Below are 27,383 nucleotides of genomic sequence, written 5' to 3'. Positions count from 1 at the left end.
TTCGATCCTGCAAAGTGCTGAGCACTCTGGCTTCAATATAGCAAAGCATTTTAGAATGTGCCTAAACTCTACACTGATGAGCTATAGCACTAAGGTCAATTAATTTCCATTAATGGGACATGGACAAAGTTAAGCACAGATTAAGTGCCTTGAACTGGGGCAAGAGTGCTCAATACTCTGAAGGATCCAGCCCTTAGTGATGAAATAGCTTAAAACTGCTGATTCATGTGCCTCGCATACCATACTCATTGAGTTTTGGAACTAACTGTTCTTCATAACAAAATACAGATTTCCAGACAGTGGTTAACAGTTCATCAGCACTGCAGCCACATTCTCAACATTTTTCAAACGTAAGTATCTAACCTGTCTATTTTTGTTGTTTTTACAATTTACATTATCTATGTGTTATTAGATGTGATCGGTTGATGCAGAAATTACTCTTGCTACAGGCTCCTATTGTAAATGAGATGTTGTTTCTTAGAGGGCTTTCATAAAACACACAAAATGGACTGCCATGGGTTATGATTTTTATCTCAGATGGTATGAAAGACCTGATAACTCATGAGTGGCACAGCTGAAATGAGTTATGGACCCCTTCCTCCCATACTGGTGAAAAACAATATCTTAAGAATCAACCCAAGATAATTCCAGGCAGAAAGAGGAATAAAATGCCTTGCAGGTACAAGTTTTATTGTCAGGTTTTCTCCTGTAGCTGTCCCTAAATCACCCCTCACAAACCCTAATGTTATTAATGCATTTGTATCAGTTGTTTTCGGTTAAAAAGAGCTAGAAAACTGGCTCGTATTTATTTACTGAATTTAGTAAGTGCCCACATGCACTCGAACTCCCCCCCCATATTTATATTCCTTGATACTGTGTTATTGTTACACTCTAGTTGTTCATAGCTTCTTCTAGAGCTCTGATTTTCAGTTCTATGGAGCTTTTTAGGTTTTCTTGAGGGCCTTTTGTAAATTTTTAAGTATCACAGATAAATCTCAAGAGATACATTCCAGAACAGTAGATGATTTCCAAGTGAACTGTAAACAGGGAATGTCAATTATATAAGGTGGAAATGTTAAGAAGTGCTCCTGAGAAATCTACTGGACTTATATAAAATCAGGATAAAAAAATGAAAGGTTACTTGAAACACTCCTTGTAGGGCTAATAGAAACTGCGTACAGCAGTTTAGTTAATCGTTCTGAATCTGACACTACTAGCTGTGCTATTTATTATGGAGTATCAACAGCGTGTTAGACACTTGTGATGCGCAATGAACCTTTCAGGGCTCAAGATGTTAACATGAGCTGGTAACCAGTTGGAATGGTAGCACATGAAGTGTGCTGGAGAGAGAATGAACATCTAAGCTGGAACACCCAGTCAACCCAGCAGGACATGCAAGCACATTCTTAACTTTAAGCACTCTAAGCATAGCTTTAAGTGTTTTGGGGCCTTATGAGATGTCTACACTGCACTACAACACATGTGACTGGCCTGTATCAGCTGGCATGGGCTGAAGGACTATAAAACTGCAGTGTAGACGTTTGGGCTCAGGCTGGAGCCTGAGCTCTGAGACTGAGGCCCGAGCTCCAGGACCCTCTCCACTCATGGAGTCCCAGGGCTTGGCCTCCAGCCCAAGCCTAAATGTCTACACTGCAATTCTATAGCTCCACAGCCCAAGCCCTAGTCAGCTGACTTGGGCTAGTCACAGTGTTTTATTACAGTGTAGATACACCTTTAGAGTCTAAATATGGATTAAGACAATTAACTTCATTTTACATGGGTGTCAGTGTTGGAGTAAACTTGCAAGTTTCTACAGCATCATGTTATGGTACTCTAAGACACTGCAATGTAAACAGGGATAGAATTAAAACAGAGAAGTCTTGTGGTTCTCTTGAAGGTCAAACACTGGCACGGCTACTGGAAGCTACTGGAGTGAATGGACCATCTAGTGTATTGGGTGTATAATTTATGTATTTAAAAACAGCAAAATCTTAAATCATCCTGTTACATGGGGTAAAATATACACATCTCTCTCAGCTGGTTTCCTTTAAAATGCAAGAACTAAATTGGATAGTCTTTGCACCCAGGTTTATTCTAAGTCAACAGTTTGATTAGTAATGGCAGTGGGGGAGGCATACCACCAATTCTTGTCACAGTAGGGGAATGTTCTATAACCAGGTTTTATATTTCTCATACAATACGGACATTCTGCACAACGTGAAGAAATCAAGAAAATTAGATTGCACAATGGAAATGAGCAAATTTCTCTCTATATATTGGAAAAAAAAATAAGAGGGAGACCTAACATCTCCACAATTGGTTACGATTTCCCAGACGAAGCGGGCAGACATTAATCTTTTACATATGGGTTTTTTGCACATTATTATAATTCAAGAAGTTGCTTTACAGATCCCACCTTCTCCCGCTCCTCCCCAGTTAACTATGCATATATTTTCTGCCTCAGGGCATCACAAAGCACAACAACAGTGTTTTCCAAGCAGGATACTGTACGCAGAACAAATGACTGCATATGTATTTTAATCGAATGAAAGGACGATGCAAACAGTCCCCACTCTCTGGCCTTAAATCTGTAGGCAGCAAAGATAGCACTAGCCTGAAAGGCAGGGGTAGTCTTTTTTTTTTTTTTTTTCCAAGGTGCACATTTCTTGTTCAAGGTATAGTTCAGGTCCAGACGCCAGAGAAAAACAATAAAAAATAACAATAGTAAGTATATAAAAAGATTTTGGCATCTGCTCAAAAACACCTGGCAATCCGGATTTGGACTGCAGTCCACCTATTGACTACCCCTGCTCTAAGGGCAATTACTGGAATAGCAATAATTAGTTTAGCATACAATGAATAGAGAGAAGACAGGAAGGACAGAAAGGCAGTTTCCATGGCTAAATATTTAGCATATGGGATTTGAACAAGATCTCCGTGTCTTTATGCTGGGGAACCAATTGTTTTTGCTCTCCCAGCTGGGGACCATATTTTCACTTCATCTTGACAGAATACAATTAACTCTCACTAAAATATCCTGGAGTGAGCTTAAGGAGGATTCTCGTCTTCTCCTTGCCAGGCTGCTTGGGAAAATCGAATGTATTTATTTTATGTTTTATAAACATTTGAGCATTGTGATGTATCATAAGTGTACATGTATTTCTGTTATAGACACCTTTTCTCCTACCTGCCCCTACCAACTATGTGGTCACTACACACTAGAAAAAGCCAGTCTCATACATTTTATTTACTCACATATTTGGATTCTAGGACCAGCTCTCTCCTGAAAGGTACAGAAAAGTACAAAAAAGGTAGCTGGAACTGGGAAGAAACCTGACTGGGGTTTTGAGAGCACTTCAGTAAGCACCTACTCCTATAAGAACCTATATGATGGTCTAGCTCTCGCTAAAGATTACACAGCCCTTCCCCTCTAAAATATAGGGTAACAGACGTACCTTAAGGAAAGAGTTGCCATAAGTCCATACCATGTTACGCACAGCCAATTGTGTGATTTATTGGGGCACCAAAAGCATGCCTTGGAAATATAATTATTAATTTCCACTTGAATTCAGCTACATCTCACTTATGTAGGCTACAAAGCTTAATTATAAAAGCTCTTTCTAGTGAAATATTTCCCTTATCTTTGATATCCAGTTGAAATGGACTGGAAAAAAAGCCCTTGAAGAGCAAAAAGGAAATGTCTTTTAAAGTAATTTTTGGTCCCATCAGGCTGAATCTCATTAATAAAGAAAGGACTTCACTGGAGAATAGAGCTTTTACATTTAACAGCATTCAGTGTTGCTGTCCCTGATTCTAGCAGAACTGTAAATAGCAAACCTTTCATAGATTGCAAGGCCAGAAGGGACTCTGGTGATCATCTAGTCTGACCTCCCATCTAACACAGGCTAGAGCACTCCAAAATAATTCCTAGAGCATGTCTTTTAGATCAGGATTCCGGCTTGTGCAACTCTGCAGTGCCCACTTTTGATAAAGGTCGGTTTTTAGAAAACCTACAGATCTGCCAAGATAACTCACTGTTCTGATTCTCTCCATGCTCAGCTCAGGTGTTTCAGTTGATATACATAATTAAATATTCATTAGCCATTCACCTGGGATGTGAATTAGGCAGAGCAGGGACTTGGACCTGGATGTCTCACCTCCTAGTGAGTGCCCCAACCACTGGGCTATTGGCTATTCTGGGGTGGAGCTCCCTATCTCAGATATATATTCCATCATAGTTAAGGGATGTACTTTCCCCCCACTCTAAACATGACACCTTAGATATGAATTCTTATTTTGGGTCACATTTTAATGCAAAAAATAAAATAAAATAAAATAAAATAAAATAAAATAAAATAAAATAAAATAAAAAAATCAAGCAAATAGGAAAACAGGAAACAAATCCCCTTACTCAAGTTTTTTACTTATATTTTGTTTTGGTAAGAAGTTTCCAACAATCTCCAGTTAGATTGTTGTTGGTTTTTTTAAAGTAATTTTGTTTTGAAATTCCAGAGCTTTGTGTACTTGGGAGTGAGGGGACTGCTAATGTAGGTCGCAAGGAAGATTTCAGGAGCTTGTTTTGGCATGCAAAAGTATGGCAGCAACAAGAAAAGAAAATGAAAGTGATTGATTTATTTGTTAAATTCCTTTAAGTGAGAAAGCTATACAAAGGTCTGAAAACATCAGCCTGACATAAGTCATGTTTCTTAATACAGAGCCTGACACTGCATCATTAAAGTAAATGGGCACTTTGCCATGTTCTTCAATGGGACTGGAATCAGGCTCATAGATCATAAAGTTGGTTCCACTAGAATAGGACTGAGGATGAAGGATGGTCTTGTGGTTAATGCACTGATCTGAAATTCAGGAGATGGGCTGAGTTCCTGGCTCTGCCACAACTTTCCCATGTGACCTTGGACAAGTCACTTAATCTCCCTGGGCTTATTTTCCCATCTTTAGAAAATACTTCTCTAATTTATGGGGGTGTTAGGAGAATGACTTAATTAATGCTTGCAAGGCACTCGGATACTACAGGAATGGAGGCAGTGGAAGTACCAAACAGATACAGACAAGTGCTAATACACATTGACAGAGCAATGTGGGGCAAGGGACACCTCCAGAATTTTTTCACATTACACCCTAACCTGACCAATCCTCTTAGTGAAAAACTAAAGTAAGACAAGCAACTATGGCTCATATGGAAGTAAATATTAATCAGGGTTCATACCCCGCATTATTTGCTTTTATCATTCAAAGTTACTTTGCAAGAAGGTGATTTTTATTAACACCTTCAGTGATTCACAGCTTTTAAAGCCAGAAGGGACCATTAGATCATCTCATCAGATTGCCTATATATCACAGGCCATTTAATTTCACCCAGTTACCCTATATTGATGTTTATAGCTAAGATTTGGATATTGCTTGGTAGTCTCAGTGTCTTAGAGTTAACTTTATGGGGGGGGGGAGCCTTATTCAATCCAAGGCTGACTTTTAATCTCAGATACGCAGATTTGCACATCTCTTGTTGAAATCAGCTATTTGTACTAGCGCGCATATGAACAGTATAAAAAGGAACAGGGAATTGCATATATTCACCTTTGAATCAAACAGTCTTATAAAAGGTTTCAGAGTAGCAGCCGTGTTAGTCTGTATCCACAAAAAGAAAAGGAGTATTTGTGGCACCTTAGAGACTAACAAATTTATTTGAGCGTAAGCTTCCGTGAGCTACAGCTCACTTCATCAGATGCATCTGATGAAGTGAGCTGTAGCTCACGGAAGCTTACGCTCAAATAAATTTGTTAGTCTCTAAGGTGCCACAAATACTCCTAGTCTTATAAAAGTCTATGTTAGTCATAAGGGATCAAAATAAGCCACCTCACTTAGTGATTTGCTGCTGTGCTCCAGCACTGTTTCCACATTTGGAAACTGTCCAGGTGTTCCATCAAAAATGTACCTCTCAACTTTAATTTGCAGAATTTAGTTTTACAAGTTCTCTCTCTCCTTTTGTTTTTAGATTGACATGCTCTCATTTCTAAGATGCAAGTAGAGCTCAGCCCACTCGTAGCAACTGTTTTTTCCCCTCAGACCAACAACAGTGTTAAGTGATTCCTGACAGGAATTGGGTACCGCAAATTATTCACCAGGCACAACTCAGGTCAAAGACTTCTATCAGGAAAACCTCCTTTGTTCCTAGGATGCCTAATAGCATAGCAAATGTCCCTCTATGCTAGCCGTGTCATCTGCAAAGCCATTTGATTGTGCGCTCCCAAATCTTGAATTTGGAGGGTATAGGGACCATGAGCCTGTGGAAGGAATTAGGGCAACAACTGAAGAAATTTTCCTGTTAAACAGTAAAGGGACAATTTGAAATATTCCCTAGAAAGGGTGACAACAAATGGGGAGATATTCTGAATCCTCTAGAAGCTCAAGTTCTTATCTGCATGTAGGCAGCCTTGTAACATATGATTTTATTTTCTCTACATTTCATTTTAAAACTTCTAAGAGTCTGCAGAAGGTAACTGACAGGTTTCAGAGTAGCAGCCGTGTTAGTCTGTATTCGCAAAAAGAAAAGGAGGATTTGTGGCACCTTAGAGACTAACCAATTTATTTGAGCATAAGCTTTCGAGAGCTACAGCTCACTTCATCGGATGCATAAAGTGGAAAATACAGTGAGGAGATTTATATACACACAGACCATGAAAAAATGGGTGTTTATCATACACACTGTAAGGAGAGTGATCACTTAAGATGAGCTATTACCAGAAGGATAGTCACTTTTAGGTCAGAAATCGAGTGACCAGAGAGATTGAAGTGTTCTCCGACTGGTTTATGAATGTTATAATTCTTGACATCTGATTTGTGTCCATTTATTCTTTTACATAGAGACTGTCCAGTTTGGCCAGTGTACATGGCAGAGGGGCATTGCTGGCACATGATGGCATATATCATATTGGTAGATGTGCAGGTGAAGGTAACTGACGTTTTGTAAGGCGGAGATCATGCAGCATATCACAGAGAAGGCACACACCATAATCTCTCATGGACTTTAGTTTTTGTTCTTTCTTGTGCAGCTTTATGTAATCCTAAAATAAAATGTGCATCAAAAGCTTAATAACTAATCACCATAGATTCTGATTTATCCACAAAAACTCATGCCCTCCACCTAATTCTAAAGGCTAGGACAGCAGCACTCCATCCACAGTACAGAGTGTCAAGGATCTGGTGAATCATTGATAACTGTGCACTAGCCTTGACCATCAACACTTAAGAGTGATGGCAGAGATACAGGGTAATGTGCTAAAATGGAATGAGTCCTTCCCAGAGGGACACTCTCTCTGAGTGGTGATAGGAAACTGCACCTCCACCACTAGACCGCTCTCTTGTGGAGTCCCATAATAATCTGTTCTCTCTCATTTGTGTTATTCAACACTTACATGCAGCCACTAAATGAACAAGTCAGACAACATGGACTCAAGTGCTAGCAATATGCAGATGATACAGCTCTACTTATCTTTCAACACATATAACCATATGCTGTTACCAGTGTTTGGATAAGATCAGCACATGGAGGAAGAACAGCTGGCTGAAGCTGAACGCAAGCAAGACAGAGGTTTTCCAGAGAGGCACAGGAAAACGTTTGAAAGAGTTTACAGCAATGGTGCAATTTCCTTTGGTTGAAGGCACAAATGCACAATTGGTCACTTCAGTCCACAGCTTGGGGTGCTCCTGGATTTCTTATGCTAAACTCTCACATACCATCTCCAGTTGGCTAGAAGACTCCCTGCCACCCTGGCAAACAATTACTTGGCCTCAGTTACTCATGTCTTTTGTCACCTCTCAACTGGACTACAGGAATGCAATATATTTGGGCACGAAGGCTTCAGCCCTTAGGAAACTTCAACCGAAAAAGAACATTACAGTGTTTCTCCAGAGTAACACAGTAACCATGAGCACATCAAACCTGTCTTCAGCTCCCTGTGCTAGCTTTCCATAGACTACACAATCAAGTTCAAGTGCTCAGTCCTCATCTTCAAGGCACACAAGGGCCTGGGCCCAGGATCCCTAAAAGATTGACTAAAGCTCCATGATGGAGACTGTGGTTAATAACTCCATTCCACTGGCACAACGGCCCTTTTTACAGTAACGGGTAAAGTTCTGTGTGCAGGAGACGGCACTTTCTCAGGGGCCAGCCTGAGACTGTGGAATGAACCATGACAGGAAAAGGACCTTCACAAGGCGCACAAACTTTTACTATAAGTGCCAGGCACATTTCTTTGAACTTCCATTTTCTAACACAGATAGCTCTGCGTGTGTGCATGCGTGCACAATAAACCTTCCAAAACAAACCACTGCATCTCACACACACTTCTCCCCCTAGGGAGAGGCCAAGAGAAAAAACACCTGGCAGATGTTAGCCACAAGGCTTAATCATAGAATCATTGAACCATGGGGTTAGAAGGGACTGCAAGGGTCATCTAGTCTAACCCTCTGCCAAGATTCAGGTTTTAATGAATTACTGGAAGGTGCTCAGATAGCTACAGTGATGATCATGGTATAAGAACCTATAGAGAAAGGAATAGAGAGTTTTAAACTAGCACAAAGGAGTTTGTGTCACAGTTCAGGGCAGCTGCACCTGTATCTCCTCTCAGTAGCTCAGCAAGGGCACCCATTCTCAGGCTTCCAGCTGTTGCCTCTCTCGGCTGGAGATCCTGGGCGCTTCCCTACCTTCTATGCCTACTTCCCAGCAAAGACAGCCTGTCAAAACAAACCTGCTTGATTTTTCTTCAGAAACTGATAGAGTGATTGTTACAAATGTAAGTTATCATACAGAGTTTTCTAGGCAAGTCTACTTCATTCTTAAGGGAAAAAGGGTTATAGAGAAAACATATTAAAACAAATCAAAGAACCTATGTGCATGCTTATAAATTTGCCAGGGTTTACCCCAATTCTCACATGGGCTCTTGCAAGAATAATCTTTCAACATCCCACCCTAGTGGCTTCCTTGTGGTTTCAAGTTCATCAGAGCTTCAACTCAGAACAAGCACATTCATAACATGTTCAGTTTCCTTTTTAAACAAACCAGGGTCTTTGAACGGGTGTTTCCAGAAGTGTGTAATGTGTGCACAATGGGTGTCCCCCTCCGGCATATCTTCAAAGGGTTGGCTTTGAAGGGGAGAATTTGTATTCCCATCACCCTAACATATTTCCTAGGGGATCCATTTTGTATGTATTGTTCCAAAAAGACTTTTGGAAATTCCTAATACCTTCTAGGGATGGCATAAATTTTGTCTTCCTGCTAAAGCAGTTCCATACAATCTCACAACAGTACATAAACATTTGCATTTCTAATACAACAAACTCCAAAGTTGTTAACCTTAATTCAGTAATGTTTAACTTAATTCCATAAAATGTATCTTAATTCTGTAAGGGCTGTTCAGCATATTACAAACATTATCAATCTGTCACAGTCTGTACTCCTCACCACCTGTTATTGGAGCATGATCTTCACTCCATGTCAACCTGCCCCAATGGGAAGGGGCCTCAAGATCCGTTGGTCCCCTGCTGCAGCAGGCTTTGCACCATTGTTGGAATTGGCCCTGGTTCCAGGACACATGAATTATCCCTATGAATTTAATTTTCTAGCACTATATGAAATTAGGGTTGAGTATTACCTACCCATCTCCATTTTGGAGCATCCTCAAAATTACTTTTCCACTCTTCACGTTGTTCCAGACTTTGCTTCTTTGTACTTTATACCTGTTAATATTATCACCACTGCTGGATACATCAAAGACTGTTTTCTTAGGTTTATAAATGCCTTTCTCATATATCTCTCCAGCTTGTCCTCCCCTCATATTTTAATTCACTACAGCCCCAGACTACAGTTAGCCACCGATTAAAAGTGCAGGATGTTTTACTGGCTTCGCTACCAAGTGTTTTTGAGGTACCACTGTTAAAAAAATCTTTGTGACTACCTTCAAAACAACTCTAGTACAACACAATCTGCTGTGTGGAGCCTGGACTGTAAGAGCAGCCAGAAAGGCTGAGTCATAAAACAAAAAAACATTGAGAGTTATGAAGAGCCTCTTTCATGTAATTAAAAGTTAATTAAAAACTCTTGGTGTAATTTATGCCCAGAAAAAATGGCCTTTTGTCATTTATTCAAGTGAGTTTCCTGAAAGAAGCACTCATCTGAGACTGCAGCCCATTCCAGAAAAGTAAATAGAAATCACACAATAATCCCACACACTGTCCCAGGTGGCATACTAATTTACTAACAGTTCTCGATAATTTATAGCAAGTTAAACAGCCTGGTGGCAGGGGGGTTAAAAAAAAGGTTATTTCCTTTCCTCCTTTCTGACGATGTCTCACATTCAAATCTACCTCGCTTCAGCAACTTGCTCCTAGGCATTTCTCTGAATTAATAGGCAGACAAGAAGGAGAAGTGTATAGAGAAATAAGCCTATAACTTAATTATTGCTTCTGAGAACAAAAAGCCCCATGGGGCACATGAAGACATACCACACAGTTTACTTTTAAGAGAGAGAGAGAGATCACCTGGGCAGGCAGCCATTAATGGCAAGATGCCTCCAGATCCATTTTCATTGTTTGTGTAACACCTTCTGCTTATTGTTTTTGTCTGATTATAATAATCATGTTGTACATTTATACAGCACCTGAAGGATCCCAAAAATCAAAGCACCTTTAGGAGCTACCAGCCAAATTCTTTTCTTGGTTGTATCTGGGTAAAACAGATGTGCTGAAGGGGGTTGTACAGCTGTGACCTAGACCAGGATGTAGCACTATCGTAGCAATAGTAAATGGTAAAAACCTTAAGAGCCACATATTCAAAATGGTTCAGTGCCCACAATCAGAGCAAGATTTTTAAAAGATTTCAGCACATTTCCAAATTTATTTATTTAGCTATCACTTAAATTACCACTGTTTGGGGCAGGGCTATCCCTTTGTTAATGTCTCTACAGTGCCTAGCACACTGGGACCCTGGCTTCTAGGTGCTACTGGTAAAGCATGTAAATAAATAATAATATTTCTAAGTTTCACCTTGCGAGCTGCCGGGTGCTGAGCACTTTTGAAACTCAGCTGTTATTTAGGTACTTAATGAGAATTAGGCTGTTTTAAAAAATCACCACTGATGTAAATTTATACCAGTAAAGAGCGTCTCTCTTAACAACTCAGGTGAAAGAGTTATACATAATGGGCCAAATTCAGCTCTCAGTTACACCAGTGTAAACTTGATGTAACACCTTTAATTCATTATGCTACTGCTAGGAAGACAGTCTGATTTTCAGAGGTGCTGAACAATTACAGCTCCCATTCACATCAGTTTTTATATTGCTGAGTACTTCTGGAAACAAGGCCAAATTTATGCCTAAAATCAAACCTGAATCTGCTAAAATCTGGTATTTTGAACTCCACATTCCAGGCTTGCCTGCATTAGAGTTCTGAGCATCTTGAAGCTGTGAATGTGACTTAGTAAACAATTCTGGACTTGAATCATGGGAATGCAGTGGGTATTAATGAAACATTAGTTATGATTCAGGTTATTGTAATTGCTAGGACAATTACTACAGAAAGAGAGAGACAATAAAACTGAAAAATGGAGGTTCAGGCCTGAAGAATCTTGCATGTCACCATTCTATCTGACAATAATGACTGCAAGACTTTAAAAAAGTGAACTGGTCACCTGGAAAACAAGCTCAGATTAACAAATGTCAAATTGGCCAGAGCTAGTTGAAACTCAAAGAGTGGAGAAGCTAAGCTATTTTTTTCATAGTGCACTGCAATGATATTGGAGATCGTAGATGGGAGTTTGCAATGATTTACCAATGTGCTGTGGTGCTCTGCATCTCTGGAAAGGGCAGGGAATCAAATCACCATGCCACATGGTGGAGGGAAGCATAGCTTCTTCAATTGTGTGAAAGGTCACAAAGACACAAACACCAAGCCTGTGGCCTGTGAACCATCCTGTATGGTGTTTGTGGAATATGCAGATTTTGGCACAAGAAGAAACATTTCAAACTGAGATACAAATCAGTCACATTTTTTGAGGCCACTCATTTGGTTTGTCTGGATTAGTGTCCCATTCTGCTTGCTTTAATGGTTCACACTCAGAAGTAAAATATACCCTGGCCATAAAAGACTGCTCCTCCATCCTACTGGATATGAATGAAACAAATTGTACCCAGAGAAAGACAGATTTGGAGTTCTAAACACTGAGGATTTTAAAATTTCCTAATACAAAATCTTTGTTATTGCTGGGCTTTAGTTTTCCACCCTAAAAGTTACTACTGTGGAACATGTATACAACTTCCGGGCTATGTCTAACATTTGAGCTGGGAGGTGTGATTCCCAACTCATGCAGATGAACCTACATTAGCTCTGCTTGACATATTGCCTACAAATAGCAGTGTGGCCGGGACAGCACATGCGGCAGTTCAGCCAGCCCCCTGAGTAGAAACCCACCCAGCCCCTTGAGCATGTACTCAAGTGTACTAGTGCGGGTTCATCTACATGAGCTGGGACTCACACCTCCAAGCTCAAATATAGATGTACCCTCAGTAACTTACAACCATCTGGGTGATATTTGACTCCAATGCAGGCCTGACTCTCATCTAAAACTAGCTCTATGGAGTGTTACTCCTTACATTGCTGAAAGATGTTGCTTTTTACTGAGGTTTATCTGTAGCACAGTAGACAGCACATTACATTTTGCTGCCTAACTACGAGTTCACATAATATATCATTAACCAGGGGTTAAACATACTCCACAGTAGTACCTTTCATGGTGGAAAACTAGACCCCATCAACAAGAAGAGTTTTGCATTAGGAAATTCAGTGGGGTTACTCCTGGTTTACACCAGTGTGACTGAAGGCAGAATAAACTCTGCATGTCTGCAAGGCACCAGAAAGGTTCATGGGATATCATGTTACCATACATATTTCCACTTAACGTTGTCATTAATATCCAAGATTTATCATGCTCATGCTGGGAATTTATGTAATTATTTTTCTTAACCCAAGGATACAGCTTTTAAGCTGTCTATGTTATTCATGTCTAAGTAAAATTGGAAGTTGACAAGCGCTATCACAGAAGAGGAAGGAGAACAAGTAGCGCAAGTTACAGGCTATTTTAACAAGTAGCACTCATGTAAGTGGGTCCGTCAAATGTTTTAACTAAAAAATAGCCCAGTGTGCCATGCAGTTGTGTTGGATCTTGGCCAGCTTAGGAAGACACATATGCTGCTTTAGAGTTCCTATTGTTCTCACATTGTCACATGATCATACTTTGCAAGAGTATTATGTTGACTTATCCAATAATAAAGGCCTGTTTGCTTACAGCTCTCTTCTATGCCAGTGTTTTATCTACACCTACTCCTATCTTGAGCACTTTTAGTGAGATGTTATTTTCTTTTTTTCCCTCTATTATTCATTACCATATTGTATTATTGGGTTAACACATCAGAAATAACATTTATTAACTCTTAACTCATTTAGTTAAATATGAAGAAAAGAAAAATAATTTTCTTTCACAGGATCTAATTTTGACCTGCCAATGGAGAACATTTTGCCCTGCCAATGGAGAATGGTGATGGCAACAAAAATTATATTTTGACAAAATGAAAGCTGTTTACAGTAACTATGTCCCAAAGCTCACAGCATAACACAAAAGTTGATCAAGGTTGCAAGAGATGCATGGTCTGTTTCTAACAGAACTTTTAGAATGAAATTAAATATCCTCAAAACCGTTTCACTCAGTGTAGGATCTAAAAGGTGTGTTGGCTATGAAAAAATCATTCATACCTCTGCCCCAAATGCCAGACTGCAGCAAAGGGAGGCAGTAGTACTTCAAGGAAGTATTTCAAGGAATACCTGTATTTCAAGGAATCCCTGTTGAGGTTACAGGGACAAACCATCCCAATGAGTCGAAAGAATAGTAAATATGGCAGGCGACCAGCTTGGCTTAATGGTGAAATCCTAGCGGATCTTAAACATAAAAAAGAAGCTTACAAGAAGTGGAAGGTTGGACATATGACCAGGGAAGAGTATAAAAATATTGCTCGGGCATGTAGGAATGTTATCAGGAGGGCCAAATCGCACCTGGAGCTGCAGCTAGCCAGAGATGTCAAGAGTAACAAGAAGGGTTTCTTCAGGTATGTTGGCAACAAGAAGAAAGCCAAGGAATGTGTGGGCCCCTTACTGAATGAGGGAGGCAACCTAGTGACAGAGGATGTGGAAAAAGCTAATGTACTCAATGCTTTTTTTGCCTCTGTTTTCACTAACAAGGTCAGCTCCCAGACTGCTGCGCTGGGCATCACAACATGGGGAAGAGATGGCCAGCCCTCTGTGGAGATAGAGGTGGTTAGGGACTATTTAGAAAAGCTGGACGTGCACAAGTCCATGGGGCCGGACGAGTTGCATCCGAGAGTGCTGAAGGAATTGGCGGCTGTGATTGCAGAGCCATTGGCCATTATCTTTGAAAACTCGTGGCGAACCGGGGAAGTCCCGGATGACTGGAAAAAGGCTAATGTAGTGCCAATCTTTAAAAAAGGGAAGAAGGAGGATCCTGGGAACTACAGGCCAGTCAGCCTCACCTCAGTCCCTGGAAAAATCATGGAGCAGGTCCTCAAAGAATCAATCCTGAAGCACTTGCATGAGAGGAAAGTGATCAGGAACAGCCAGCATGGATTCACCAAGGGAAGGTCATGCCTGACTAATCTAATTGCCTTTTATGATGAGATTACTGGTTCTGTGGATGAAGGGAAAGCAGTGGATGTATTGTTTCTTGACTTTAGCAAAGCTTTTGACACGGTCTCCCACAGTATTCTTGTCAGCAAGTTAAGGAAGTATGGGCTGGATGAATGCACTATAAGGTGGATAGAAAGCTGGCTAGATTGTCAGGCTCAACGGGTAGTGATCAATGGCTCCATGTCTAGTTGGCAGCCGGTATCAAGTGGAGTGCCCCAAGGGTCAGTCCTGGGGCCGGTTTTGTTCAATATCTTCATAAATGATCTGGAGGATGGTGTGGATTGCACTCTCAGCAAATTTGCGGATGATACTAAACTGGGAGGAGTGGTAGATACGCTGGAGGGGAGGGATAGGATACAGAAGAACCTAGACAAATTGGAGGATTGGGCCAAAAGAAATCTGATGACGTTCAATAAGGATAAGTGCAGGGTCCTGCACTTAGGACGGAAGAACCCAATGCACAACTACAGACTAGGGACCGAATGGCTAGGCAGCAGTTCTGCGGAAAAGGACCTAGGGGTGACAGTGGACGAGAAGCTGGATATGAGTCAGCAGTGAGCCCTTGTTGCCAAGAAGGCCAATGGCATTTTGGGATGTATAAGTAGGGGCATAGCGAGCAGATCGAGGGACGTGATCGTTCCCCTCTATTCGACATTGGTGAGGCCTCATCTGGAGTACTGTGTCCAGTTTTGGGCCCCACACTTCAAGAAGGATGTGGATAAATTGGAGAGAGTCCAGCGAAGGGCAACAAAAATGATTAGGGGACTGGAACACATGAGTTATGAGGAGAGGCTGAGGGAGCTGGGATTGTTTAGCCTGCAGAAGAGAAGAATGAGGGGGGATTTGATAGCTGCTTTCAACTACCTGAAAGGGGGTTTCAAAGAGGATGGCTCTAGACAGTTCTCAATGGTAGCAGATGACAGAACAAGGAGTAATGGTCTCAAGTTGCAGTGGGGGAGGTTTAGATTGGATATTAGGAAAAACTTTTTCACTAAGAGGGTGGTGAAACACTGGAATGGGTTACCTAGGGAGGTGGTAGAATCTCCTTCCTTAGAGGTTTTTAAGGTCAGGCTTGACAAAGCCCTGGCTGGGATGATTTAACTGGGAATTGGTCCTGCTTTGAGCAGGGGGTTGGACTAGATGACCTTCTGGGGTCCCTTCCAACCCTGATATTCTATGATTCTATGATTCTATACTAAAGGTGAGAGTAGCATCAGGACTCTTCAGTTGCATTCCAGGCTCTCTCCGTGATTTGGGGTGTGGCCTTGAAGGAGCACACTAACATCTCTGTGTCTCACGATGTCTGTTTATAAAATGGGGATAATAATACCTGCCTGCATCGTAGGAGTATTGGGAGGATTAAGACATCAATTATTTATTCCAAGAACTGCCTCCTGCCCCTAAGGGCTCCTGGAAAATCTAGTATTTTATCCTTGTCCATGGAAATATGTGGGTTTATGCCAAAGTGGCCTTTATCTACTATGTACCAGAGAGGTAGCTGTGTTAGTCTGGATCTGTAAAAGCAGCAAAGAGTCCTGTGGCACCTTATAGACTAACAGACTGGTGCCACAGGACTCTTTTCCGCTTTATAGACCATGTCACTCTCTCTGGCTGTTGACTTAGAATGGGCTTCAAGGATATTTCTGTGCCACACATAACACAGTCCATCACAATCACATATATGTTTATTGTAATTAGAGCCTTGAAGCCGAGATCCACATCTGATCTTTCCAAAAGTCCAGGGGTGATAGGATTCTGGATTTTGGGGCCTGATCCTGTACCCTTTATTCACTTGGCTGATACTTATCCACACAAAAAGTCCCATTGAAGACAGTGATCAAAGGTTACAGAATTGGGCTTGTGGTTTGTGATCATCTTTAACTGCAACATTTTGCTTTTAGGACTGAAATGTTTTAGGACATGGGTGCTGCCTCTGAGCGAAATGAAAGGCATTATCCCAAATTGGCTTTTTGTCTACAGCATGCCTGAGCCTATACAGCTATCCTCAGTCACAAACAGAACATAACATGCCTGTCACGTTGCTAAGAAATGCCCCGTATGGCAAAAACAGTTGAGTGCCAGTTAACTAAAAGAGTTAATATAAAATTAATAGTTCTATATTTATCCAATAATGATCACTACGCAATCTCACTGCTCAGAAGAGAATGTTGACTTTAGCACCTACCAATATGTTAATAACTTGGAATGGATGATATTTGGATTACTTAATAAATTAAGAATAATTAGCTATATTGTAGTTATACAAGTGAAAAAAAAGCCATATGTTGAGTATGAGGAAGTGTAATCCATTCATTGGCTTAGCACCAGAGTCTCACAGTGAGTGTTACAAGTTCACATGTTTTGAGTGTGGATTTTTCATAGGGTTGTTTGGCTTCATTAGGTTTGATGTATTCAAATCACACCTAGGGTACAAGCATCATATTGGATACTTTCCCAAGAAGTCTCTTGTGGTTTGTTTCTTCTAGACAGTGCATTAAAATATGTATACAGTGTTGTTGTAGCCATGTTGGTCCCAGGATATGAGATAGACAAGGTGGGGGAAGTAATTTCTTTTATTGGACCACTTCTGTTGGTGAGAGAGACAAACTTCAGAGAAGTTGGTCCAATAAAAGATATTACATCCCCCACCTTGTCTCATTAAAATATGTATCATTCATGAGGTGTGCCCCAGTTTCAGACACATGTATGTGAATAACGGGGGTGAAATCCTGGCCACACAGAAGTTAATGGGAGTTTAGCCACTGACTTAGACAGGGTCAGGATTTCACCCCTAGTGTGTAAAACAAGGAACTTCATCTTTGGTCACACCACATCACTATTCTTTGTTGATTTTCAACACAGACGCATCTTTATCCTAATGTATTTATTGGAGGATAGCATTACCATACTGAAGCTATCATTTTGAGACAAGGCTGCTACTATCCTCTCTAATACCACTTTGCACAAATATCTGGATCAGAGATCAAAACTGAGCCCTTAATCAGGTTTACTTTTGTGAAAGAACAGTTTTTCAAAAACACAGTGAAACATGTGCTATTAATCACCTACTAATTCTGCTCATCTGTCCTCATGGTTGCTAAAATCTCAGTCCTCATGAATTCACCCATAGTACTCATGCTTCTATGTGGCCACATATTATACTGAATATAAAATCATCACTCCCTTTCTTGACAATTAATAGATTTTCTTCAGATCACTGGGGTAATGATAAAATCCATGTTGTAGTTCTAAGAGAAATAAAGGGCCTGATTCTCCTCTCAGTGACACCAGTTTTATGTTGTGGAGTTAGCCCTGACTTATACTGGTGTAAGGCAGAGAAGAATCAAGTTAAAAAACAGTAGAAAAATCTGAAAGATCTTTTTAAAATGGGACAAAGATTTATTGCTGAAAATAAGTTTGTGTTCCAGCTACTAAACTTATACAAATAGCAATAAAACTTAATATTTCAATGCATCTACTGACACATAAGTGTTATTATTTCTCTGTAATGACAGGAATGGAAAATAAAACAGTCTCTAGAAACCATTAAATACCAGTTATATATTATGGTTTCTACATTATTACATTAATGACTGGACCTTGTCAGGAACAAGGCACTATCAGTGTTTGTATTTTTGTTCCTATTGGTTTATTAATTTTAGCTTTATTTTCCTATTCTTTCCTATGCCACAGCCCCTAGCATAATAAAAAATGAATTAAAAGAGTTATGAGTGTATTCTCAAGATGCTGACATGAGGTATGCTGTATGATCCGGGGCACTGAATCAGTTAAATGTTAGAATTCACAACTGGAGTGTGACAAAAAGATGCTTATAAGTAGTTTTTATAGCATACATTTTAAGCCTTGAGTACCTTAGGAGATTTATGGTTTCAATTGAATAATAAAAAATTTGAATTATTTAATATTTCTATGTCATATAGGTTCTTTACTGTGTTCATAACCGTAGTATCGGAGTGTATTCAAGTAGTACATTAAGTGACGTGGCTAACATCTGTCATGTAGTTTTTTCTCTTGTCGTCTCACAGAGTCCTGAACTACTGATATCAAGGAGGATGGTTGTTGGGAAGGAGGGAGAGAGGGTGTCTTCGGGAGCATACACCCACAAGGTCCCGACTCTGGGGTGGAGACAGTGGTCTTGCATATAATCAGAAGACAACAATGTGCTATTGTAGCAACCACATACATTTCTTTAACTCTGGTTTGAATCCAAGTTCTGAAAAGTATACTTTGAATGGCAGCTTGATGAGCGTTCATGACATACCCCAACCTTTCACCTAGGCACAATGGGCTTGCTAAATGATTAATGCTTCAGATGAGGATATAGTGAGTGTGATTATTGTTTAATGACAATAATAGCATGTTCTAATGCAAATGGGAATATACATCATGGCAGTGAGATTCAAGAGAAACATCCTGTTAGTGCAAATTGTTCAAAGATCTCATTCACACTGAGAGCGTCTCTTAATTATGCTGTGTGCTATGCAGCATGTATATTTATGAAAATCATTTTAAGGGCCTCTGAAGATTGTTTCTTGCTGGTTTAGAAATATAAGAACCCAGCAGGTCTTTGTGCAATTCATCAAGACAAAAATCTCAACACAACCTTATAAAAATGATCATTATCATCTATGTCCAATGGCTAACCTTTGTATTTTATGACTCTGATTGGAAAATGTCAGATTTACCCTCACATTGAGCAGTTTTCTTACAGGATATACTAACAACAATATTTTTATTACAATCTGAGGAGAAATAAAACCAGTTGATATTCTGTGAAATAATAATTTTAAAAAATCATTCTTGACAGATCCCTACTGTGAATAAATATATCCATTGTATGAAATCTGACTCCTTAATGCTACAGGTTATAACTTCGATCTCAAACAAGGTACAATATCCTTATTTAAAAAAAATGAAAAGAGAGAGAGAGAGAGAGAGAAGCAGTAGCCCTAAATATCAGAGGGGTATCCACAAAAAGAACGAGGAGTCCGGTGGCACCTTAAAGACTAACAGATTTATTTGGGCATGTCATAAATATAAAGGGAAGGGTAAACCCCTTTGAAATCCCTCCTGGCCAGGGGAAAGCTCCTCTCACCTGTAAAGGGTTAAGAAGCTAAAGGTAACCTCGCTGGCACCTGACCAAAATGACCAATGAGGAGACAAGATACTTTCAAAAGCTGGGAGGAGGGAGAGGAACAAAGGCTCTGTCTGTAGTCGTCTTGGCCGGGGACAGAACAGGAATGGAGTCTTAGAACTTTTAGTAAGTAATCTAGCTAGGTATGTGTTAGATTATGATTTCTTTAAATGGCTGAGAAAAGAATTGTGCTGAATAGAATAACTATTTCTGTCTGTGTATCTTTTTTGTAACTTAAGGTTTTGCCTAGAGGGGTTCTCTATGTTTTTGAATCTAATTACCCTGTAAGATATATACCATCCTGATTTTACAGGGGGGATTTCTTTATTTCTATTTACTTCTATTTTTTATTAAAAGTCTTCTTGTAAAACACTGAATGCTTTTTCATTGTTCTCAGATCCAAGGGTTTGGGTTTGTGGTCACCTATGCAAATTGGTGAGGCTTTTTACCAAACCTTGTCCAGGAAGTGGGGTGCAAGGTTTTGGGAAGTATTTTGGGGGGAAGGACGCGTCCAAACAGCTCTTCCCCAGTAACCAGTATTAGTTTGGTGGTGGTAGCGGCCATTCCAAGGATAACGGGGGTAATATTTTGTACCTTGGGGAAGTTTTGACCTAAGCTGGTAAAGATAAGCTTAGGAGGTTTTTTCATGCAGGTCCCCACATCTGTACCCTAGAGTTCAGAGTGGGGGAGGAACCTTGACATGGTGGCAGCGTGGTGGGATTAACCTGAAATCATTTTGAGATCCAGTTGAGATTTTTTGAACTAGAAATACAGATTTTAAAAAGGAATTTTTAGGAAGTCCAGAAGGCAGCTTTGAAACTGAAAGCAGCTTGGTTTCTCTCTGCTTTGTGGCCAAGCAGAGACAAAAGGGGATTATCTTGTGAATTGCAGGTTTTCTTTGCCTGGAGGCAGGGTACTTAACTCCTGCAGGGAAATTCACAGTCTTCCAACCCAGAGGGTTTTTTTTTCTTCTTTTCTTCCTAAAAGTAAATAGGGGGTGTGTGCTCTACCCATTTGCCTGGAGACAAAAGTGGCAGGGTTTTTTTTAGGATTTTGATTTTTTTTTTGTTTTACAAGGAGCACAGGTTTGAAAAGAAATTTTTTTTCTTCTTTGGGCTGGGTAAGCAGGTTTCCAAGTAGTTGGAGGTTTTTTGCTTTAATTTGGGCCCAGAGCAGAGACAAGGGAATTGTCTTTTTCTGTAGGCTGACAATCACTATCAGAGAATAGGTATTCTATTCCAGCACAGCAAAATTTTACAGCCAAGTTTTGTTTGTTTATTTCTAAACCTCGGGTGTAAAGTTAGTTAAAAACAGAGAGGTTAGAATGGCCAAATCCTCAGCTCGACTACAGCTGGAATTAGCCAAATTGCAGGCTGAGGAAAAACAAAGGGAACATGAAAGACAGATAGAACTCATGCGGCTGAAGGAGGAGGAGAAGGAAAAAGAGAGGAAGCATGTGGAGGAGATGGAGAGGATAAAGGCCCAGCAGAATATACCAACAAACCCTAGCAATCCTTCTCCAGGTACCACTTCCCATCCCAGAAAGTTCCCCACCTACAAGGCAGGTGATGATACTGAGGCCTTCTTAGAAAACTTCGAAAGGGCCTGCCTTGGGTACAACATCTCTACTGACCAATACATGGTAGAGCTGAGGCCGCAGCTCAGTGGACCCTTAGCTGAGGTGGCAGCTGAAATGCCTAAAGAACACATGAACAAGTATGAACTGTTTAAATCCAAGGCGAGAGTCAGAATGGGGATAACACCCGAGCAGTCTCGTCGGAGGTTCAGAGCCCTAAGGTGGAAACCAGACATGTCATTTACCCGACATGCCTACCACATTGTAAAACATTGGGATGCCTGGATATCAGGAGCAAGTGTTGAATCTCCAGTAAATTTGCCCTTCCTAATGCAAATGGAACAATTCTTAGAGGGTGTTCCTGAGGAAATAGAAAGATACATCCTAGATGGGAAACCCAAAACTGTAATTGAGGCAGGAGAGATTAGAGCCAGATGGGTGGAGGTGGCAGAGAAGAAGAAAACTGGTCGCAGTTGGAGCGGAGACCAGAAGGGACCACCCCAGACCACACCCTATTACCGGGGGCCGCCCAAAGCCCCACCTACCTCCCAAAGAACCCTCCAGACCCCTTATCGTCCCACCACCCCGTTCTCCAGCAACCCTCCTCGCCCCAGTGACCCGTCAGCTGGACGATGTTTTAAGTGTAACGAGCTGGGGCATGTAAAGGCCAACTGCCCCAAGAACCCCAACAGATTACAGTTCATTGCACCGGAATCACACCAGAGGTCCACAGGCCCAGATACCTCCCAGATACCCTTGGAGCGGAGGGAAACTGTGAGTGTGGGTGGGAAGAAGGTCACCGCGTGGAGGGACACCGGAGCACAAGTGTCAGCTATCCATGCTTCCTTAGTGGACCCCAATTTAATCAACCCAGAGATCCAAGTGACGATTCAACCCTTCAAGTCCAACTCTTTCAATTTGCCTACAGCCAAGTTGCCTGTCCAGTACAAGGGCTGGTCAGGAATGTGGACTTTTGCAGTCTATGATGATTATCCCATCCCCATGCTGTTGGGGGAAGACTTGGCCAATCATGTGAAGCAGGCCAAGAGGGTGGGAATGGTCACCCGCAACCAGGCTAAACAAGCCGTGAGGCCTAGCTCTGTTCCGGAAACTTCTATCAGGACCCAGTCAGAGGTGATGGACCTGGACCCCAGGCCAATGTCTGCAACAGCAGTAGTGGATCCAGTCCCAGAGACCCAGACGGAACCAGTCCCAGAACCGGAACCAGCCGAACAACCAACACCAGACCCCGTGTCAGCACTGAATCCAGTACTTGCAACCTCAACACCAGAGGGCCCCACCGAACCTGAACTGGCAGCAGCCGATAACCCTACACAAGAGGCTCAGCCGGAGCCTGAATCCCAACATAGTGCACCAGCGGAGAGCGGTTCACAGTCAACAGAAACAGCTCCATCCCCTATATCGCTTCCAGAGGGACCAAGCCTAGGTCCACAATCCCATGAGGAACTGATGTCTCCAGCATCAAGGGAACAGTTCCAGACCGAACAGGAAGCAGATGAAAGCCTCCAGAGAGCTTGGACGGCGGCACGGAGCAACCCACCGCCTCTCAGCTCTTCTAATCGATCCAGGTTTTTTGTAGAAAGAGGACTTTTATACAAGGAAACTCTTTCTGGGGGACACCAGGAAGACTGGCATCCTCAGAGACAGTTGGTAGTTCCAACTAAATACCGGGCCAAGCTCTTGAGCTTAGCCCATGATCACCCTAGTGGCCATGCTGGGGTGAACAGGACCAAAGACCGTTTGGGGGGGTCATTCCACTGGGAGGGAATGGGCAAGGATGTTTCTACCTATGTCCAGTCTTGTGAGGTGTGCCAAAGAGTGGGAAAACCCCAAGACCAGGTCAAAGCTCCTCTCCAGCCACTCCCCATCATTGAAGTTCCATTTCAGCGAGTAGCTGTGGATATTCTGGGTCCTTTTCCGAAAAAGACACCCAGAGGAAAGCAGTACATACTGACTTTCATGGATTTTGCCACCCGATGGCCGGAAGCAGTAGCTCTAAGCAACACCAGGGCTAAAAGTGTGTGCCAGGCACTAGCAGACATTTTTGCCAGGGTAGGTTGGCCCTCCGACATCCTCACAGATGCAGGGACTAATTTCCTGGCAGGAACTATGAAAAACCTTTGGGAAGCTCATGGGGTAAATCACTTGGTTGCCACTCCTTACCATCATCAAACAAATGGCATGGTGGAGAAGTTTAATGGAACTTTGGGGGCCATGATACGTAAATTCGTAAATGAGCACTCCAATGATTGGGACCTAGTATTGCAGCAGTTGCTCTTTGCCTACAGAGCTGTACCACATCCCAGTTTAGGGTTTTCCCCATTTGAACTTGTATATGGCCGTGAGGTTAAGGGGCCATTGCAGTTGGTGAAGCAGCAATGGGAGGGATTTACACCTTCTCCAGGAACTAACATTCTGGACTTTGTAACCAACCTACAAAACACCCTCCGAACCTCTTTAGCCCTTGCTAGAGAAAACTTACAGGATGCTCAAAAAGAGCAAAAAGCCTGGTATGATAAACATGCCAGAGAGCGTTCCTTCAAAGTAGGAGACCAGGTCATGGTCTTAAAGGCGCTCCAGGCCCATAAAATGGAAGCATCGTGGGAAGGGCCATTCGTGGTCCAGGAGCGCCTGGGAGCTGTTAATTATCTCATAGCATTCCCCACCTCCAACCGAAAGCCTAAGGTGTATCATATTAATTCTCTAAAGCCCTTTTATTCCAGAGAATTAAAGGTTTGTCAGTTTACAGCCCAGGGAGGAGACGACGCTGAGTGGCCTGAAGGTGTCTACTACGAAGGGAAATGTGCTGGTGGTGTGGAAGAGGTGAACCTCTCCATGACCCTTGGGCGTATGCAGCGACAGCAGATCCAGGAGCTGTGCACTAGCTACGCGCCAACGTTCTCAGCCACCCCAGGACTGACTGAACGGGCATACCACTCCATTGACACAGGTAATGCTCACCCAATTAGGGTCCAACCTTACCGGGTGTCTCCTCAAGCTAAAACTGCTATAGAACGGGAGATCCAGGATATGTTACAGATGGGTGTAATCCGCCCCTCTGAAAGTGCATGGGCATCTCCAGTGGTTCTAGTTCCCAAACCAGATGGGGAAATACGTTTTTGCGTGGACTACCGTAAGCTAAATGCTGTAACTCGCCCAGACAACTATCCCATGCCATGCACAGATGAACTATTAGAGAAACTGGGAAGGGCCCAGTTCATCTCTACCTTGGACTTAACCAAGGGGTACTGGCAGGTACCGCTAGATGAATCTGCCAAGGAAAGGTCAGCCTTCATCACACATCTCGGGCTGTATGAATTTAATGTACTCCCTTTCGGGCTGCGAAATGCACCCGCCACTTTCCAAAGACTTGTAGATGGTCTCCTAGCGGGATTAGGAGAATATGCAGTCGCCTACCTTGACGATGTGGCCATATTTTCGGATTCCTGGGCAGACCACCTGGAACATCTACAAAAAGTCCTTGAGCGCATAAGGGAGGCAGGACTAACTGTTAAGGCTAAGAAGTGTCAAATAGGCCTAAACAGAGTGACTTACCTTGGACACCAGGTGGGTCAAGGAACTATCAGCCCCCTACAGGCCAAAGTGGATGCTATCCAAAAGTGGCCTGTCCCAAAGTCAAAGAAACAGGTTCAATCCTTCTTAGGCTTGGCCGGTTATTACAGACGATTTGTACCGCACTACAGCCAAATCGCTGCCCCACTGACAGACCTAACCAAAAAGAAACAGCCAAATGCTGTTCAGTGGACCGGAAAGTGTCAGAAGGCCTTTAACAAGCTTAAAGCGACACTCATGTCTGACCCTGTACTAAGGGCCCCAGACTTTGACAAACCGTTCCTAGTAACCACAGATGCATCCGAGCGTGGTGTGGGAGCAGTTTTAATGCAGAAAGGACCTGATCAAGAATTCCACCCTGTAGTGTTTCTCAGCAAAAAACTGTCTGAGAGGGAAAGCAACTGGTCAGTCACTGAAAAAGAATGTTATGCCATTGTCTACGCTCTGGAAAAGCTACGCCCATATGTTTGGGGACGGCGTTTCCACCTGCAAACCGACCATGCTGCACTAAAGTGGCTTCACACCGTCAAAGAAACTAACAAAAAACTTCTTCGGTGGAGTTTAGCTCTCCAAGATTTTGATTTCGACATCCAACACATCTCAGGAGCTTCTAACAAAGTGGCTGATGCACTCTCCCGTGAAAGTTTCCCAGAATCAACTGGTTAAAATCGTCCTTGAGATGTGGAAAATATTGTTAGTCTTTATGTACTTGGTAGTATATTTAGAGATGCATGTGTCTTATTAACTCTGTTTTCCTAGAGCTCCAGGAAGAAATCCCAGCCAGTGTTTCACCCTAGCTGAGATTTGGGGGGCGTGTCATAAATATAAAGGGAAGGGTAAACCCCTTTGAAATCCCTCCTGGCCAGGGGAAAGCTCCTCTCACCTGTAAAGGGTTAAGAAGCTAAAGGTAACCTCGCTGGCACCTGACCAAAATGACCAATGAGGAGACAAGATACTTTCAAAAGCTGGGAGGAGGGAGAGGAACAAAGGCTCTGTCTGTAGTCGTCTTGGCCGGGGACAGAACAGGAATGGAGTCTTAGAACTTTTAGTAAGTAATCTAGCTAGGTATGTGTTAGATTATGATTTCTTTAAATGGCTGAGAAAAGAATTGTGCTGAATAGAATAACTATTTCTGTCTGTGTATCTTTTTTGTAACTTAAGGTTTTGCCTAGAGGGGTTCTCTATGTTTTTGAATCTAATTACCCTGTAAGATATATACCATCCTGATTTTACAGGGGGGATTTCTTTATTTCTATTTACTTCTATTTTTTATTAAAAGTCTTCTTGTAAAACACTGAATGCTTTTTCATTGTTCTCAGATCCAAGGGTTTGGGTTTGTGGTCACCTATGCAAATTGGTGAGGCTTTTTACCAAACCTTGTCCAGGAAGTGGGGTGCAAGGTTTTGGGAAGTATTTTGGGGGGAAGGACGCGTCCAAACAGCTCTTCCCCAGTAACCAGTATTAGTTTGGTGGTGGTAGCGGCCATTCCAAGGATAACGGGGGTAATATTTTGTACCTTGGGGAAGTTTTGACCTAAGCTGGTAAAGATAAGCTTAGGAGGTTTTTTCATGCAGGTCCCCACATCTGTACCCTAGAGTTCAGAGTGGGGGAGGAACCTTGACAGGGCATAAGCTTTCATGAGTAAAAAGTCCCACTTTTTCAGCCCGAAAAGACTTCCTCAAGTTTAGACAGGATGTCTGTGGACAGAGCTATGAACTGAAGCCAGATCTTCACTTCCAGTCCAGGGCTTCATGCTGAAACCACCCTCTCTCTCTCTCTTTTATTTACTTCTATAGCAATCAGATATCCTCTTGGTGCTCTCAATGGGTGCCTGAAACAACAGTATAAGTTTGGGGATATTTCTTTAGAATACTATAGTAACATCATAGATTCTTCCTATCAGATGAAACAGAAATAATCCAGTTTCCATTGTTAGATTATGGCTCTGATGTCATTCATAGAAGCCTTTTCTGTTTAGTGGAATGACCTGTGTTATACTTCGTTAGAGACACATCAATCACCACAGACTTCATTAAAGGGGAAAGGAGACAGAAAAGCCCTTTAAGAAAGTCAGGCTGTCAAGTTGTCATCATTGACATTTATCCCAATTCAAATCTACCTAAAAGTTACACAATCAAGCAAGCAACATTCATTAGAGTAAGGAGTTTGAATTTATTAAAGCATTTTTCTTTCTTCTTCACCCTTTTTACCAGGCCCTCTTCCAGTGCAGTTACAGCCCAATATCCACACAGCCGACAGGTGAACTTCAAATATTAGTCTTTTGCATGGAGT

The 27,383-nt window shown here is 41.8% G+C and overlaps 1 protein-coding gene across 4 annotated transcripts in view; it reads right to left on the bottom strand.

The window, feature by feature from the left end:
- Window positions 1-27,383, bottom strand: part of SORCS2 (sortilin related VPS10 domain containing receptor 2) — an 843,820-nt gene that overhangs the window by 172,750 nt on the left and 643,687 nt on the right. The gene's annotated exons all lie outside the window — the stretch shown is intronic.

This window comes from Lepidochelys kempii, chromosome 4 (genome assembly GCF_965140265.1).
Source record: "Lepidochelys kempii isolate rLepKem1 chromosome 4, rLepKem1.hap2, whole genome shotgun sequence".
In the NCBI taxonomy this organism is placed as follows: domain Eukaryota; kingdom Metazoa; phylum Chordata; order Testudines; family Cheloniidae; genus Lepidochelys; species Lepidochelys kempii.
Note: the sequence above shows the minus strand (reverse complement) of the source record. Positions and strands in the feature narration are given on the sequence as shown.